Here is a 19,394-nt window from a genome sequence, read left to right as displayed (position 1 = left end):
TCTGTCTCCCGCTTCGACGTGGCCAGGACGACTATCACGCGCACCCTCCGCGCGCATCACCCTGACCCACGTGTTGCGGCGGGGACACCCCCTCGCCTCCTCCCCCGCGCCGGCCTCTCCCGCTGGGACCGCTCCTTTCTTCTCCGTCTCCGCGTCGGCTGCTACAACACCGCCGCCCGAGCGCACAGACTGCGCGGAACTGGCAGCCCCGCATGTGCGGAATGCGGCGAGGATGAGACTCTCGCACATCTCCTGCTGCGATGCCCATCGTTCGACGCTGAGCGCACCGCGCTCTGTACATCCTATCGTCGTGTGGGTCTACCCTGCAACACGGAGACAGAACTACTATTTCCCGCAGCCCACGCCTCCATCGCCAAGAGAGCGTTTGCTGCCCTTCTCGACTTTTTTTTCGAAACTCAACTGAGAGCGCGGCTATAAGCCCCGCATAGCCTTTTTCTTTTTCTTTTCTCTTTTTTTTTCTCCGCTCTCTTTCATTCTCTCTTAATCTTTTCCTTCCCACTTCCCCTACCCTGTGCAGTGCTGTTGAGGTGTCCTCCTTTGAGAGACAGTTACGGCACTGCACTTCTCTCTTCCCTTCACCCTTATAATCACTACACACAGCCGCAGCTACTCCAGTCATCGTCCCACCGATGCCTCCAAAACCAACACCGGCCCACATGGATTCCATGACTACCAGCGCACCTGCCCAAACCAGCTATCCGCAGTGGCGTCCTCCTCGTCCCATCTGCTACTACTGCGGCTATCGTGGCCACATAGCGCGTTTTTGCCGCAAGCGCCAGCAAGACGAGCGTCGCGGATATGACGTATACGAACGGGATGACTTTTCGCCCGGAGCTACTTTCCAGCGTCTAGGGAGCTTCCATGACCAACGCCGTCCTTATGGTCCACCGCGCGGCCACTCTCCATCGCCTACTGTAGCATCCAAAATGGCTCAGACGTACCGTCCTGCGAGACGCCGCTCGCCGTCACCCCTTCGCCGCTCTACGTCCCCACTGAGACCTGCTTCTCAGTTCGCCGAGTGTCGTCCAGAAAACTGAATTATGCAGCTTTTGGAGGAAAAGCTGCATCGAACGACAAGACAGAAATTCCTCCATCGCGTCCGTGCAATACGATATTGGTTGTAGAAGGTGTACAAGTAGAAGCTTTGATAGAAACTGGTGCTAGTGTTTCAGTTATTCACCCTGAATTGTGTTCGCGACTTCGGAAAGTTACGACCCCCTATTGGACCTACGCTACTCGCTGCTCAAGGGGCCGCCATTCGACCTATCGCCACGTGCACTGCTCGTATTTCCATCGATGGACTTCTACATCACGTACAATTTGCAGTGCTAAGTTCGTGTGTCCAGCTGCTCATATTGGGGTGGGATTTTCTTTCTACGGCCTCCGCCTCCATCTGCTGTGGACAACGCGTTCTCCACATGACCGACACGACCTATTCACTTCATGCAGATGACGCACCCTTTCACTTCCTTGCTGCAGAAGATACCGCGCTACCTCCTCGCCATCAAAGCATCGTTACTATCACGTCTGATGTGATTGACTGCGGCGACGTGCTCATATATATTACCATCTGCACGCTGTCTTGCAAGAGGGATAGCCTTTGCATCAGAGCTCGTTAGGTTTGATCATGGCTCTGCACTTCTCTACACTACAAACCCGACATCCGAAAAGATCCTAATCCCTAAAGGCACTACATTGGCTTGCGCCACTGAATCGGAGTCTATATCTGTTGTTTCCTTTAAACCAGCTTCCTCTGCAGTGAAGGTCCTTGTACCGGACGGGCCGCATCTCCTTCAGCTCTTGCAGCTGCCATCAGTTCCGACCTGACACCTTCGCAGTCACAACAATTGCTTGCTTTGCTCCAAAAACATGAAGCTTCGTTTGACGCGCATTCAGCTTCGTTGGGAAAGACTTCGATTACGACGCATCGGATAGAGACAGATGGTACATCCATCGTGCGCCGTAGACCATATCGCGTATCGCTAGCCGAGAGGAAAGTCATTGACGAGAACGTCACCGACATGCTCCAACGAAACATAATACGCCCCTCTGCTAGCCCTTGGTCTTCCCCCGTTGTTTTGGTTCGGAAAAAAGACGGCTCTGTTCGATTTTGTGTCGACTACCGAGCACTTAACAAGGTCACACGCAAGGATGTATACCCTATGCCGCGAATAGACGATGCCTTGGATTCCCTGCAGGGTGCCGAGTACTTCTCCAGCATCGATCTGCGTTCCGGCTACTGGCAGATACCTATGCATGAGGACGATAAGGAGAAAACAGCGTTTTCAACACCAGATGGGCTCTACGAGTTTAATGTGATGCCATTCGGCCTCTGCAATGCGCCCGCAACGTTCGAGCGCATGATTGACACCGTTCTTCGTGGCCTAAAGTGGAAGACTTGCCTGTGCTATCTAGACGATATTGTTGTTTTCTCGTCAACCTTCTCTCAGCACCTGCAACGTCTGGATGAAGTTCTCACATGCCTTGCCAACGCTGGACTTCAGCTAAACACCAAGAAATGCCATTTTGCGAGCAAGACGATCAAAGTTCTAGGTCACATTGTGAGCAAAGATGGCATTCGTCCTGATCCTGACAAGGTTTCCGCAGTTCAGCACTTCCCTCGTCCCGAAAAGACCAAAGATTTGCGTAGTTTCCTAGGCCTCGCTTCCTATTTTCGGCGATTCATACGGGGCCTCGCCTCAATAGCGTCCCCTCTGCACAAATTACTGGGTTCTAACGTTCCCTTTGTATGGTCTCCCGAATGTGAATCTGCGTTTGCCCATCTGAAGCGCGCTCTCACATCTGAGCCAGTACTACGCCATTTTGATGAAGCTGCTCCTACCCTCCTGCATACGGATGCTAGTGGTCACGGCATTGGTGGCATTCTCCTACAGCGAGACGACACTTTAGGTGAGCGGGTCGTCGCATACGCAAGTCGCGTTCTGACGAACGCCGAAAAGAATTACACCATCACGGAGCAGGAATGTCTAGCTATCATTTAGTCTGTGCAGAAGTTTCGACCTTATCTTCACGGCCGCCACTTTATGATCGTTACAGACCATCATGCATTATGCTGGCTTTCGACGCTGAAGAACTTGTCTGGACGACTTGGTCGGTGGATTCTTCGTTTGCAAGAATACGACTTTACCATTACCTACAAGTGCGGAAAAAAACACCAAGATGCAGACGCGCTTTCTCGCAGTCCGCTTCCTACGACGCCATGCAATGGACCAACTACGATCCGTGACAAGCTTTCGCTCGATCCCTCCTCAGATGCTTTCTTGTTGGCCACTGTCGACGAGATGCCTCCACACGACAAGAAATCCTTCCAATTTCATCAACTTGCCGACTCTTACTGTCGGCGCATCATAGACCACCTTCAAGGATCTTTGCGCCCGCCTAACGCCCGCCTTCGTCGGCAGCTGACGCAATTTAAGATTGACAACCGCGTCCTGTACCGCCATGTCCATCACCCTGACGGTCAACGCTGGGTTCCTGTCCTGCCACGCTCTCTACGTGCTCATGTCCTGCAGGCTTCTCACGACGACATGGCTGCTGGTCACCTTGGTTTCCAGAAAACCTATGACCGCATCAAAGGGCCTGGATTGTCCGCCAGTGTAGCGAGGTAGTGGCTTCCTGCGCCCTACACTCTAAAAACTAGGAAGGGTATCGCAGGAGTGAAGCTGCCGGTTCACTCTTCAAAGCGTCGTTTTACTCTCGCAAAATGTCGAGGAGAGTGAAATGCATTGTTCACTCTGTCACCAAGGAGAGAGTGAAATGTGCTTTTCACTCTCCCCTTCAGAGAGAGAGAGTGAAAAGACTCTTGCGACAATAGAAAAGAGAGACTCTTGCGGCAATAGAAAACAAAACGTAGCGTAATCTTCTGCTTCAACTGTAGGTGGCTGGCCCCGAACATGGCAATGTATCATTCATGCACGCTGAGCAAAGAACACATCGTTTTGCTTCTAAGAGAACAGGCCGCCGCAGTTCAAAGGAACGCGTAGCGAGCGCTCTACTTTTTCACTCGGAGTTGCTCCACCGCGCGCGCGCGCGCTCAAGATCGCGGAACACAGCACCGGAGAAAGGTGATCCCTCCGCCGAGCAGCACAGCAGGGGTAGCACACTCTCAAGTTCAACAAATGGCCACAGAGGGCGAAAAAATCGACCGCGCGCCGCTGCTAACAAAGCCGACGTAGTAGCATCACTTCGGGATTCGTTCGTTAGTTCCAACATTTCCCGGTAGAGGCGTCGTAACAAGCGCAATTTTATCTTACAAACTTTCTCTTACAATTACTGAAGCATTTTCTTTTACATAAAAACAGGGCAAAATTATCATTGCTAATTAGATATTGTACTCTTTGTTAGTAAGTTTATTGTTTCTTCGCCATTATAAACGCAAATAGCGTTCAGCATCATCGATCTTTCACGTGACCTCTGGCCTGGATTAAAAATTTTTACCGGTATTTCCGAGTGCACGGCGGCACGGATTCATTCGTTCGTACACTCAAGACTGCTTTGTTTCTAAAACTAGTTTCTTGCGCTTCGATGTCTCGCGTTATTTAACTTGGGGTGAAGTTACGTGTTTGCAAGCGGACATGTAAGCCTGGCAGTTGGGTTTCGGTCGTGAGCCATTCGGAACAGGTCTGCATCGAAACGGGAGCTGGATTTTGCTGCGGCTGACAACGGCAATAACGGTGAGTCGTTTAACACCGCTGCTTGAATCGTTATATAATATCCGTGTCATTACCTTCCAGGCGGGCACAAGTTAACGAACTAGATCCTGCATTACATATGGGCAGTGAGGATCTCAGTTGCTGTTTCCTAAATAAACCTTTACTTGCGAGGCTGTCGTTTGGTTTACACACACAACCAGGAAAGAAAGAGCGATATCGGAACGCGCGTCTCATTTTTCATGTTATTGTAGCCGTGGTTGTAGGTGACTGAGTAGCCTTATCAATATACATATTAAACATTTTTTTCGAGTCGGCCGGCAACGTCTTTCATCCACAAAACCGAATAATCCTTTGGTAAAATGAAGTGAAAGTACAGAATTTAATGTATTAAACAGTTGCAAGCATGATAATTCACCCATATTTCGTACTTGTTGGTTCCAAATGTTCTTGCTGTTCAGATTGGTTTACCGTAGGGCATTTATTTTTGCAGTAGTGAAGCGGTGCATCACGTTCGTGCAAAAAAATAATGCATCAGTTCTAATAGCTTCATGACTTTCATGCATTTGCTTGTGGAACTAGCAGTGTGATCACTTCTAGTGTATAAATGAACCCACAAATGTTCTCATTTGTGATCTTAATAGTACTTGCGCTGTTGACATGCATTGTAGTTAGGCAGACATCAATTTTATGGACAATAGCAATATTTATTCAACATGCTGCTTAAGTACCCTAGAACAGACAGTGTACATTTGCATGTGTTCTGTAGTCGCAAATCATTACAACATATATGTCACACCTTTTTGCATTTTAAAACTTTGCTTTTTCAATTTCTGATTCAGTCAAAATTTCTGTTCCAGACATGCAGTAATGAAGACGGCACCAGTATAAAGCAACACACTCCACGCACTAAACAGAAGCTGCTGCCTGCTACAACAAGGTCATTGTGTGGACATTGGCTACTACTACAAGGTAAACAACACATGGTTCAGAAATAAATATGTTTGATATATGCTGTATTGGCTTGCTGTTTGCAGCAGATATGAATGTTTGTTCATATTTATGGTTCAGTATAATTGGTTCGAACATATAAAACACACATAAATTTGGCTAATCTGTGCTGTATCTCATGTGTCACCGTTTTGCCTCAACAGAGTCTATGCCAAGCACATCTTGGTCATCACAGGAGCTCCTATCTGCGCCAACAGGAAGGGGCTGGAGCCGAATTTGCAAGGCTTTTACACCAAGAACAAAGAAGCACATGCAGAAGAATATGAATGAGATATCAAGTCTGCAGAGGACTGTGTCAAGACTGAAAAGAGCTTCAGCCACCATTCCACCAGCACGGACATTTGGTTGAGTCATCTAGGTAACTCAAAAAGGACTTTCTAGAAATTCTTCGTCTTCAGGTGCACCTGCAACATCTGACCAAGCACGGACGACGCTGGCCAAAAGATTGAGTTCCATCAGTTTGCCCTTAATCAGCTTCCTAGCCATGTTAATTCCGTTTGTGCCAAGTGTAATTTTTCTTCTATAAATGCAAGCTTTCTCATTGCCCATTTTTGTTAGAGGTCATTCATCCTCATCCAAATATAAAGGTAAACCGATTCTTCGCTGATACTTAATACCAGTCACTGTCTAGCAGCCTAACATATCTGTAGCAGTATCTTCTAGTGTATGTTGTCATGCGCAATTCCTCTCCTGAAATAGCTGATGCAGCATCGGCATGCGTCTTGCATTAACCTATGCACATGTGCTATGCACCATTTTACTTTTCTTGATGTTTTTAGCCTTCAATGCTTGCAGAGCAGAGTGGCTTCTCTCTTGAATGCAAGCTTTCTCATTTTCCATATTCCTAGTCTCGTTGATGATTGCTCCTCTTCCTTGATAGCCTGGGTCTTTGTGCAAGCTACAGTGAAGTGATTGATTGCAGAATCTGGTTTTGCTGCCACACTTGGCTGTGGTAACTGTGTTACGTTTCTCAGATGTGGGGGCCTGGTCAGTTGCATTGGTAAGCAGTCCATCGAGGTAAGCATTTGCTCCTGCAGTCCGCAAAGCGACATAGACTCCCAGTATACACACACCGTAACTGGTGCGCCCCGTTCGTTCTGGCCTGCAGCAGTAATGGGCAAATTGTGCTTGTGGCTTACCTCGGCCATGATTTGCTCAAAACGGAGACCAGCATAAGTGCTCACATGGTTCGAAGTGTATGAAGTTGATAGCCATATGGGTGGAAAGGCCCGCAAGAATGGCTGCCGAAGGTGATGCCCACAAAAGCGACTTGTCCACATTGCGACAAAGTGTGAGCCACACATAGCAGCCCCCGAAAGAAAATAAATGTGCACGTTGGAAAGGAGTTACCGCTAAAATGCCGGGTAGTCCATGTCGCTGTGTTGGTTGCGGCAGCAGATGCATGCGTCACCTGATTGCTTCGCAATGGAAGTTGCTCATCTTCAACGGCAACTGTTGGTTCAAACAGGTGCGAGACTCTGTCCAATCTGTTTGTACCGCAGGTTGTCGCTCGTTACCAGACCACCACATGTGACAAAGGCAAGCATTATGCCGTAAGATGGTTCGTAGCCAATGTATAATGTATTGTCTGAACCTCATGCGGTGACTGATTGCTGTTTAATCTTGCTGTTATGCCACTTGGTTACGGTCGCAGTTTTATGTTTTTCGAATATTGCGGCCTGGTCGGTTGCACTGGGAAGCAGCCTCTCGTAGTAAGCATTTGATCCTGCAGTCTGCACAGCGACATAGACTCCCAATTTACGCACACCGTGATTCGTGCTCCCCGTTCACCCTTTCCTGCTGCAGCCATGGGCAAATTGTGCCTCTGGCCTTTCTCGGCCGCGATTAGGCATGAACGGAGACCAGCATAAGTGCTTACATGGTCGGACGTGTATGAAGTTGGGTGGAAAGGCCCGTAAACGTGGCTGATGAAGGTGATGCCCACGAAAGCGACTTGTCCATATTGAGACAATGTGGGACACCAAGTGTGAGCCACACATTAGCGGCCTCCAAAAGAAAAGAAACATGCAGGCTGGAAAGGAGTCAATGCTAAAATGATGGGTAGTCCATGTCGCTGTGTAGGCTGCGGCAGCAGATGCCTGCGTCACTTGATTGCTTTGCACTGCAAGTTGCTCATCTTTAACAGCGACTGTCGCCGCAAACAGGTGGGACACTCTGTCCAATCTGTTTCTGCTGCTGGTTGTTGCTCGTTAGTAGACCACCACATGCGACGAAGGCAGGCACTACGCCTGTAGGTAGGCAGCTCAATGTACCCTAAGAGACCCGTGTATGTGAATGCTCACTGTTGCCATATGGTTCGTCGCCAATGTATAATGTATTGTCTGAACCTCATGCGGTGACTGATTGCTGTTTAATTTTGCTGTTATGTCACTTGGTTATGGTCGCAGTGTTATGTTTTTAGAATATTGCGGCCTGGTCGGTTGCACTGGGAAGCAGTCTCTCGAAGTAAGCATTCGCTCCTGCAGCCTGCACAGCGACATAGACTCCCAATTTTCATGCACCGTGATTCGTGCTCGCCGTTCGCGCTTTCCGGCTGCAGCAATGAGCATATTGTGCCTCTGGCCTTTCTTGGCCGCGATTAGGCATGAACGGAGACCAGCATACGTGCTTACATAGTCCGATGCGTATGAAGTTGATAGCCAGATGGTTGGAAAGGCCCGCAAAAGTAGCTGATGGAGGCGATGCCCACGAAAGCGACTTGTCCATAGTGAGACAATGTGAGACACCAAGTGTGAGCCACACATTAGCGGCCCCCGAAAGAAAAGAAACGTGCAGGTTGGAAAGGAGTGAACGGCTAAAATCTGGGGCAGCCCATGTCGCTGTGTAGGCTGCGGCAGCGGATGCCTGCGTCTCCCGATTGCTTCGCAATGCAATTTGGGCATCTTTAACGGCGACTGTCGCTGCAAACAAGTGGCACACTCTGTCAAATATGTTTCCGCTGCTGGTTGTTGCTCGTTAACCTGACCACCACGTGCGACGACGACGGTGAGCCGTTTACGAGCTCGCGTCAATGATTCCAGCGTATCTCGACATGCAAACTTTATTTCTGCTATTGCACGAGAATGTACACTGCTTGCCTTCTGCCAATAAAGTCGCGCGTTGTGTTCACTCACTTGTGGCTTGTTTGTATGGGCGTCAGTAGAGGCTCTTGGCAATTAGAACGCACCACCTACGCGGCAGCGAAGGCATTGAGGCATGCCGCATAGCCTGCAGGGCAAGCACGGCGCGTACCAGCGTACGCGACCGGCAAAAAACGGCCATATTGAATTTTGCTCTAAAAAAAAAAATGTGAGCAGCGTCGTCTGGCGTCCTCCAAAGTAAGTTCCATGCGCTGCCGCTGCTTATTTTCGAACCACGGCGGAAGGTACAGTTTCCCTTCTCTAAGTTTGTTCTTTATTCTATGAGCACAGCAGCAGCAAAGGCCAGCCAAGGGAGATCGTATGTCAGCCATCTCGCGTCGCCACGAAAACACGACAGTCGTTCGTCATGCCTTGGATATAACAGCAAATCCTCCACGGTAAGTGAATTCTAACTTAGGTGCACATTGTCCGTATATGTCATGCTATCGCCAGGAAGTCGTCGCTGCGCTTAGCCGACGCGATTGACAAAGGACTAGGCATACGCGCTGTATCTCTCGATGTCAATCGAAAAAGCCAGTCGTCGCGATAACTGCATGTGATTTTATCACTTTGCCGTTGTCCGTAAGAGCTTTAAAAATCGCAAACGCTGCCAGAACTATGGTATGTTCAATAAGACGCCAGGCGAGAGGACGCTTAAAATGGTTAGTTCACCAGCCCGTGATTCCGACCCTATGCGGAGCGTGATTAGCGTGCGTTTTGTGTGTTTGAATTTATTCAGTTTGGCAGTCTACTGTGTACGGAACGCTGTTGAACTAAGGAGTCACATAATAGAAGGCGTCATTTTGCTGGCAGCATGCTTTTTTTTTATAAATAAACCGCGCGCTTGACGGTGTCTCGCGCAGGGGGAATCTGCGACCACTGAAGTTACGTGCAGCACCAGTGCTAGTTAGAAACTTTGCCGCAGGCATTCAGCTGCATGCTGCAAGAGGTCAGTTGGGCGCGTTATCTTGAACTTACTGAAAACGCATGAGGAATCCATGTTTTATGCTGAAAAAAGTATAAACCCCATATAAGCGATCTTGCGCGCGGCAGCTACAAGCGACGCGACGGAGATGGCTGTCGCGTTCGCTCGTCGCCTACAAGTCGTACTCCGTGCGAGCGACGATTTTGAGCGACGCCTCCCCGGTGTTGCCGGCATGAGGGCTGCAGTCACGCGTGACGCGTGCTTTAGTAATTTACGTTGATGTATTTTACTATAAAAAGTAGCATAAAATATTTCCGGAGGTCTTGCAGTACGTTCTTATCCTTGCACGTATAAAAACTGAATCATTTGCTCGTTCCGCGCGACAATCGGTAGTATTTGAGCGATGTATGTACATCCAGTTCCGGCTTCGCGCTATTGGCTAGTCGCCCATAGCACTTCTGGGCGACGAGCGACGATTTCTAGATTTCCAGAACCGAGCCATCTGTTCAAGCGACGGCCCGTTTTGTCGCTCGAAGCCGTCGCTCGTCGCCGTCGCGCACTAAATCGCTCTCACAGTGTTTATCCCTAAGACTGAACTGTTTTTGCTCATGTTGAAATGGTGTGATTATAGGTCTGGTTTCGTCTCCTGTTGCGGTTTTCGTGCACGGTGCGAAACTGAAAGGATGCTTATGTCTACGAACTTGGTGAATTGTCGAGCAGCTAGTTACGCATCGGCATCGAATATAACGGCTGCTGTGTGGAATTACAATTGCAGGGGCGCTTTGCATACGCCTATTGTTTTGGACATGCCTGTGCATTTGCTAATATGAGTTGGCGTGTCAGAGTTATGTCATATGAACAGCTAAATCAGCCTTCCTCTGGGGGTTACAAGCGTAATGTGTGCATTTTGCTATAGCATGGCAGATCAAGATGTGTTTATCGCTTGAATATTTTTAGTAGAGAAAAAATATCAAAATAAAATGTTGCTTTAATTCCGTGTTACCAGTCTGTCGTACACAGAACAATAGGTTGGTGTAATAAACTAATAACTGCGGTTTAACTGCAACTTTTACATGCCTACAAGAATCTAAAATGCTAGATTTCAAACTGCAGCAGTAGTCGGGTCTGTCAAAAATGAACTCCACTGCGCACCTCATGCATGAAAAGAAGTTCATGCCTTTTAGTAAGCTTAGATGCAGGCCGCAGTGAACTTACTTGTTAGTATTGAAATGTGGGCAAGCTTGCCATAACAAGCCTTGTTGCCCTTTTTTATAGGCACATCCATATATCCATTGAGCTGAAGGACAATATTTTCATCCCTACTGAGCATCATGTTTGCAGCTATAATCCTCAAATTATGGCTTCAGCAGTGGCACAACCAGGGATGGTGCGGGGGGGGGGGGGGGGGGGGGGGGCACACTGGGCACGTGCTTAGGATGTGTCACAAGTGGTGTTTGCGATACACCAGACTCACGACAGACCTATGACGTCTGAAAATGACCAATATTCTATTCATTAGCAGGAGTATTCTAACATTCATGAAAAACAAGGATGAACTGTGGTTTATTTGTTTTTTTGCTTAAATCTAAAAATTGAAGTTAGTTTAGCAGTTGACGGTTGCAGTCATTTGGACGTTTTGCATACATTTCACTAGGAAGACTAAGAGCTAAGACTTTTTCATTGCCATGGCCTTGACTGTCTTGATGTTGTTTTGCACCATGCCCTTGTGTTGACTTTTGCATACGATATTTTTCAGGCACCCGCTTTGTATAACGCAAGAAGGCAGCTGCAAGGACACGAGGATGTGAAAGAGCCAGTGCAGCGCGACTTCACGTAGTGCAGAGGAGCCAATGCCAAAAAATCAAAATACATTGGCATGTTATTTGGACAAGAAAACTAGTATGTGGGTATATTGGGTGTACCATTTGACCAAATGTCAACAAAATCAAGATACAGTATGTTACACGAAGATGAAAATTCTCACGTGCTCCAGGCAGTCATCTTAACATGGTATATTTATGTAATGTCTCTGATTGGAAAGTCAAATCAAGTATGCTCTCTGGAGACAAACACATAGCAGCAAGTGTCATTGAAAAGTTAAAAATGTGTTTTAAGAAAGCTGATTAGCTCTGAGAAGTGACTGCTTTTTGTCTTGCCTCTCAACAGATATATCCATGTGATAAAAAAATAGTGGTACAATGAAATTGCGTATTTGCTTAGCGACATGATACATACTTGCAATGAGCACGGTGCCTGTGTTTACTATAAAAAGCAACAGCCCATGCTTGGTTAGGTTAGGCCCACTACAACATGCAGGCATGGGTGATTGGCGCTTTTTTTATTTCTGTGTCGTGAGGCTTATTGACGTGCGTATAGGTGCAGTGGCACGCAGTATGGCTAGTACAAAAAAGGGGGGGGGGGGCAGATATATGTAGCTCACTGTACACGACACAGGGCAAAGGAAATCCGTGTTCAGCAACTATGTTAAATGCCATGTACGTAAATTTAACAACGCTACTCGTTTGATGCGCGCACAGGTGCATATTGAAGAAAAGTTTCCAGGGTAGATAATTTAGTTCGTAATTCACACTAATTTTGCTCTAACCACGAGACATAATAATTTGAATATACTGCACGGAAAAACCTAGAGCGAATTAAATTGTGTGTCATCTTCGTGTGTATACATATAGTCTTTCCTATGCATTAGGTTTTTTGCGTAATGCATTAACAGTTGACAGCCTATCTTATGATGTGTACTCTGTTTACATCACAGTTGTTTATTAGTTTACTCGTTTGTTTTGCGACTGATGAAATGCCGGCATATATATATTTTCAACATTTGACATAACCCTGTATGTTGTGCAGGGACAGCCCAGGACGTGCATTTCTCAGCACCCAGTCAACTGCCAAAAGTGACTCAAACACAGGCCACCAGTAAGTGGACATCAGTTGCAATTTCACATTATGCAGTTGGCGGCTGCCTTGTACGGAGGCTTTTTTTTTTAATGAGATGGTGATGTCGTTCTAATGTACATTTTGACCAAAGGTGCGATCATGTCTCACAGAGGCATATATGGTTGCTATTCTCTGCGAGGGACGTGTTCTCGTGTTCGTGAAGCATTTGTGTTTGGCAGTATTGTCGCCCAATGAGTCGGATATAAACACTAACTCGCCACTGCCGGCAAGTAGTTGCGAGAAACGCATTATGACGCTGTAAAGTTATTTCATTAATTCGAAGGAAAGTTTTGCAGCAGGAAAAAAGGTTGCTATTCCAGGTAAACATGTCTTTTTCTCACAGGTTATTTAGCCAAACTGTGGATGCATGAAATTCGTGACTTATGAATAGATTTTAATTTATTCTTTAGTAATGCTTCTAAAAGAAACTAGAAATAGCATGTGACTACCTCTGCAATCAGCAGACCATACATTTACAGTCATAAGTGGTAGTTCCATGCAGTCTCGCACTTTATATAACCTTTCCTTTCAGCAACATTGGAACTGGTGGCTGCGTTTTCAGAAGGAGAAGTGCATTTGACACTGTATATGTATGTGTGAATTCGGTTTTCTTTGTATGTGTCGGCTCACTGACAAACAGTGCAAAAATCTGTTGTACCATGAGCCTGACGACGCCTTCTGCTGCTAGAAATGCGGCACTTCGTATTTTATAGTACTGCATGACATTTAAATCAAAGCTACCACATAAAATGATCAAGAAAACTAACCGCTGTTATAGCTGCTTTCCTCAAAGAACGCTTGTCCTTTATGGGCTGTGTTAATCTGAGCTCTCCACCGATGTTACAGTAGTATTATCCCTTAGTGAGTGAGAGATTGGGGGCAATTAATCGTGTTAGTGTTTAAGTGGTGTCCTAATTATGTGCATTTGTTCCAACAAAGTTGTCTAGATTACTTTATTCTGTAGTGTAAAGCTTATGAAACCATCAGCAACTACTGAGTTGCTAACACGCATATGGATTTGTCACTATACAGGTGGAACTCGGCTGTACCACTGCAGTGCTGCGGAAATTGCCTTCACCAGCGGCTTTGCAACAGCTGTTTCGCAGCATGTCGGTATGTGTTAATTTATAATTATGTTGGGATGGGCTAGTATTATGGACCACTGCTACTCTGTATTGTGACAGATCCATATGATAAGGGATGTAATGGGCACAGCGAAAACCTCTAAATTTTTTACTATGGTACATAAACAGGCTCTCCTTTTCGTCACTGCAGCAGGAGAGAAGGGCATGCAGGCACTCCTGAATGTACATATATTTCAAAACATGAGAGAGACATACACACACACACACACAATTAAACTAAACGCAGGGACGTTCCATCTTTCATATTGAATTGAATTGTGCAGCGCAAAAATACAACACAGACCACAGAGAAGCACACATGTTAACAGGTTTGATACACACGTTAGATCAACAGATTTGATACTTCAAGTGTGCTATTTTACACAAGGGGAAGGGAAAGGGGAGAAAATCTGAAAAAAAAGTGGAGTGGAAAAAAGGAATCTTGCCAAAAAGCATGAGAAGCATCGCGCAGCCAGTATCACCAGCAGGACATCTAAAAAGCACTCTGATAAAATTACATACAGGACAACCTTACGTATAGTTTGTTTCAATCAACTCAGATCACATGCAGCCATTACTGCAATCAAGTTGTTTCCTTATGTCATATGAGAGAATGATGTGGGCCCAAAAAACTGTTTAGAGCTGTAGGATTATGTTCCATTCTAGCCTCATTGCCTGTTTTTTTTATCATATTGTTATCAGCTGCTTATGTTAGGGACAAAAAGTAAGAGTACGAACTGTTTCCCGATTCGCCATAACACACAACATGTCTTTGTGACTATATGTACATGCAGATGATCCATAGTTGAAAAATATTCAGTACAGTAGAATCTCATTACAAGATGCACTTGGTTGTAAGAGACATCTGAAAATGGTTTGGTTGGTTTTCTGATGTTTGCCACGTTAACAATACTGTATACAAGAGACACCTTTGTTACTAAGGATGACTTTTTAAGTATTCACTACTTCGAAGGGACACAACCCAGACACATTCACTTTGTGCACCTTGTGTGCTCCGAAGGGCGTAAAGATCACGCAATCCTTACACAAGTCAATCGCGCATGTCTCTTTTAGCATGAACCAGAAAAGGAGGGCAACGAGGACAGTGCAGGGCAGAAAGTGTCGGCAGTTGAAGCTGACGAGCGTCTAAGAGCACCTCAAAGGTACTGCGAGCAACAAGGCTTGCAAAGTGAAGTGTTTAAATTCCAGAAGTTGGGAAGGAAGCTAACACAATCTATAGTCACTAAAAAGCTGTGAATGTCTTCTTTAAAGGGCCCCTAAACCACAAAGGTTGAAATTTAGTTGCGGTGTTGCAGTTCTACACAATAAGGCAATGAACAGGTAGCCACGAGAATTTTTCGAAACGGTGCAGTAATAGTGGAGCTACGTGTGTTTGATTATTGAAAAGTAGTCCCCACTCATTTGACTCTTTCATCTGGTACAGGCCATATGGACAGTATCGTCTTTTCCTTGCCTAGTACACCTCCAAATGTTACGGGACAGGCCAACACCAACGAGCTCTGTTGCTGCCGCGCTGGCCCGTCGTCCTGCGAGGGGTGGCGCTAATACAACGGAACTGTATGGTGACTCGTGTTGAAGAGCCTCATAGGGAGACCCTTCTGTTGGCGTTTCTGTTCTTTGCCCCCATTGGCTGCCCACAATGGCATCGTGCGCAACGCGACGAGGAAGGAGTGTGTGTATTTGCTTGCAGGCCTTGCCGGCAGTCGCACACTTTCGTTCCACCAATCGACAGCACCGGAAACTGGTGACATCATCAGAGACAGCCTGGTGACGTCAGCACAAACTGGGGGGTGCAGGATAGGTCCAGAGAGGCGCACGGGGTCATTTTCTTCATATTGTGGTGCTCCGGCAGTGCTACGCACTCTGGCATTTGGCTTCGTCGATCGTGACGGCATTCTGATTTCGATACGCGTGTTTGCTTGAAATGTTCAAAAAATGTCGAGAAGTGGTTTAGGGGCCCTTTAAGCCACCCTGAGCATTTATTCCTTCAGATATATCAAAACATACTTTAGTGATGATGCATAATAAAGTGATCTAGTCTGGCTCCTCAGTGTCTCAAAATTTTTGGTTTCGAGAGACATGTTTCCCGTGCCTCTTGAATATCTTCTGATGAGGCTTTACTGTAATATACACAAACAATTGTGTAACTCCTCCTGCAAGTATTATTCATTAAGCCCGGTCACTTATGTGCAAAGCTTGTGGTTAAGTCTTGATGTCCGTACTTTTTAAAGCTATGTTTATTAATTCATGCTGTTTTTATTGGTTCTTTGATGCAGGAGACAATGCCTACGAAATTATTGGCCCTGATCATGAGAGCCCTCAAGGGGCAAACAACATCTCTGTTGCAGAAGTGAGCCCGATACCACTTGGAAGTTACCATGACAGATGACACGGCAGCAATAGATACAGAGATTGCCATGTCTACTGCAGCTGCAACAGTGTACGAGGCAAGCAGCAGCGCGTCAGCATCAGCAGCAGTGTCAGAAGGAACCAGACCAGGCCTGGTAGAGCAACATGTGTGCTATCACTGACTTTTTTTGTAGTGGATACAACTCATTTGCTCAACATACAAAAGCTTTTCACCACGACTGTGAGCCAGTGTTATTGTGCAGCAAGTGCAAGACTAAGTTAGGTGTTATAACACAGTACAAGCATCACTTTAATATATGCAAATGCAAACATATTACAGTTGTTGCCTCCCCAGCCAGCCCACATAGTGACAACAATGTGGAACACATGGTGGGACACACCTCTCCCCCATTACAAGATAGTAGAGACTGTCAGTGTTGTTGCTAGATTGACTGGTCTTTGTAGGCAACTAGAAGGACAACACAGGGGTCATAAGATTGTTGTTGATGTTGTTGTTGAAGAGGTAAAAAAGAAGTTTGATGTAGCTGAAGTGCCAACTGATATTGAGCAAATCAAAAGCAACCACCTGAGAAAGCAACACTATCGAAATTTGGGTATCTATGTGCCGCCAACTCTGGTAAGAATGGCATAGGACAGAAGTGTGATGAAAATCACACAGACACTGCTGTTGCATCACTGGCCACAGTGAGCAGCGACTTGTAGGGCAAGAGAGTCAACTGAAACTAACATTATGATATAGTGTCATGCTCCCATGTGACCACTTTTCAAGTTATTTTGCAAGATACAGCTCAACCTCCAGAAACGAGACTGCAACTTGTCTGTAAAAAAGCTTTCACAAGAAATTATTCATAACACTATTAACATAGCAGTATCTTTTTTTTTTGTGTCGGTTCGAGGTTCCCGGCTGTCCATTAATGCAAAAATTGAGGAAAAAAAGAACATGTGTCGTACTTACACCTTTTTAACAAGTACGAGGGGGACAGAACATTTCTAGTCATGCATCTTCATCATACTATCAAGTTTTTAAATGCCTTTTATAATTATTATCACCAGTTATATCTGAGTGCATTGTATGCATGTAGCAGGTGTAAAATCAGGTCAGTTGGATCAGATGCCTTATCTGCAAGCGAGCCCTATATTCAAGAAATTTGAATTAAAATAGTTACGTTAGAGACGCAGTCTTTCAGCACTTTATTGCCTGTGGTTTAAGCATTGCTCAATACTTTTGTGGGTGGCAATTTCAACCGGCACAGCACTGCGCTTTGCCACAGTCACATTTGTCTTCAAAGCGGTGTTTACCATTTGTGTTGATCTGTTTGTGTATGCATAGAGCAAGTTTTTAATTTATATTTTTCTGCATTCTTGTGCTTGCACTAAGCTTGTATAAGGCAGTTACAAAATGTGCGTCACTATAACGAACTGTTCTGTTGAGCTTACACTTGCAAATAATCGTGTTCAGATGGCCGCACTTCTATGCGGGTGCACTGCTAGCTTTGTGTATGTTCTCATGTTTGTATAAAGCTTATATAAGCTAGTTAGAAAATGTATGTCACTAAGCATTGTGATATTCTTTAAAGAACTGCTTGGTTGGTTTTACACTTGTGAATTAGTATTGAGGCGGTGGTATTCCCATGTATGCCCACTGCTAGCTTTCTGTGTCCTCACGTGTTTGTATTAAGTTTCTACAAGGGAGTTAAAGCACGTACGTCACTAAGCACTGTGATATTTTTTAAAGAACTGCTTTGTTGGTTTTACACCTGTGAGTAATAGTACTCGGGTGGCACTAGTCATGTGTAGGTACACAGGGATCATTTGTATACATTATGCTCATGTAAAGCAGTTACAAAGTGTATGTCACTAATTACTGTGATATTTGTTGAATTGCTGTGATGGTTTTACACATGTGAATAATAGTGGTCAGGACACAGTACTTGCGGTGTATAGTTGAATTTATACACTGCCAAGACATGGGCTGTATACGTACCAAAAGAAATGTATGTCATTATATTGTTGTGATTATTACTGTTTGGATTTTATTAAACTGTAATAAAATTGTTTCTTGTATCTATTGAGGTATGGCAATTTGTCATGCAACCAAACTGAGGACCTGAACTTCTGCATACAAATAAACAGCTAATTTAAGAGTATACTGCTCATATTCTGCTAAACCAGTTTAAGAAATCTTGTACTACAATGCTGGAAAAATGACAGAGCTGACTTGGATGTACAGAAAAAGTTCTGCACTGGCTGAAGGACTGCCCCACACTGGAGTTCGTAATGTTGCGTTTATTGGAGTAGAACAGAAAGTGCACTTCTATTAAAAATGCGACAGTCGGTGCAGAAACATAAGGCAGACGAGCGGATGTGGCACATTTTTTTCAGGCCCTCCATGCCTACTACTGCATTTCTAGTCTTCCTGTGCTCTGCGTATAAGCCCCTGTTCAGCCAAGATTTTTACTCCATGACAGTTGTTCTACTGGGTTCGTAGCAATATTGAAGAAAAAAATTCAATGGTTTTCAAGGACTTTCGAGGCCCCGACACGGTAACTTCAAGGACCTCGTGCAATGTGTGTAGTAGTTTGGACAGGCAATAACTTGTTCAAGAACACCGTTAACTTTAATGCAAACAAAAGAAAACAAAACAAATCGCATTTCGGTGATTTCAAACATTTGAAAGACTGCTAATTTGCCTTTCACCGCCCACCACTAAACGCACACAAGGAAGCATTTCAAGAAAGCGCTCAAAGTTTTTCTGCAATAGCACAATTAAAGGGACCCTGAAACGCTTTTGACGATTTTCTACAAACGTACTGAGTCGTTGGAGTAGGTCCTTCTGATCATTAATTGACACATCTAAGTGCTCCGCGTAAAGCGTGTAATTTATTCTAAGGTTTTAAAAATGCACATCGCTGCCGATCGCAGCGCACTGCTTGGTGGAATTTTAAGCCGCCCCTACCCATATGACCGAAATCACCCATATGACGTCAGTCGGGCGAGCTATCCGATTGGCCGATCAGGGCGCGTGATCGATAATTTTTCCAACTTTATAGTAAACAAATGATCTTCGTAATAGTTGGCATATTAGTTAATTTGTTTTTATAAAAAGAAAGTAACATAAAGAGAATGCACAAGAACAATTTTTCAGTACACACAAGCA

General features: G+C 45.6%; 1 long non-coding RNA gene across 1 annotated transcript; it reads left to right on the top strand.

The window, feature by feature from the left end:
- The first annotated feature begins 5,428 nt into the window (after positions 1 to 5,428).
- LOC129385990 (uncharacterized) lies at positions 5,429 to 18,286 on the top strand. The gene is made up of 4 exons (XR_011895628.1): positions 5,429 to 9,240; positions 11,524 to 12,701; positions 13,755 to 13,835; positions 16,144 to 18,286. It is a non-coding gene; the product is annotated as an uncharacterized lncRNA (long non-coding RNA).
- The last annotated feature ends 1,108 nt before the right edge of the window (positions 18,287 to 19,394 follow it).

Source organism: Dermacentor andersoni, chromosome 7 (assembly GCF_023375885.2).
Source record: "Dermacentor andersoni chromosome 7, qqDerAnde1_hic_scaffold, whole genome shotgun sequence".
Lineage (NCBI taxonomy): Eukaryota > Metazoa > Arthropoda > Arachnida > Ixodida > Ixodidae > Dermacentor > Dermacentor andersoni.
This window is presented reverse-complemented; position numbering and strand designations above follow the sequence as displayed.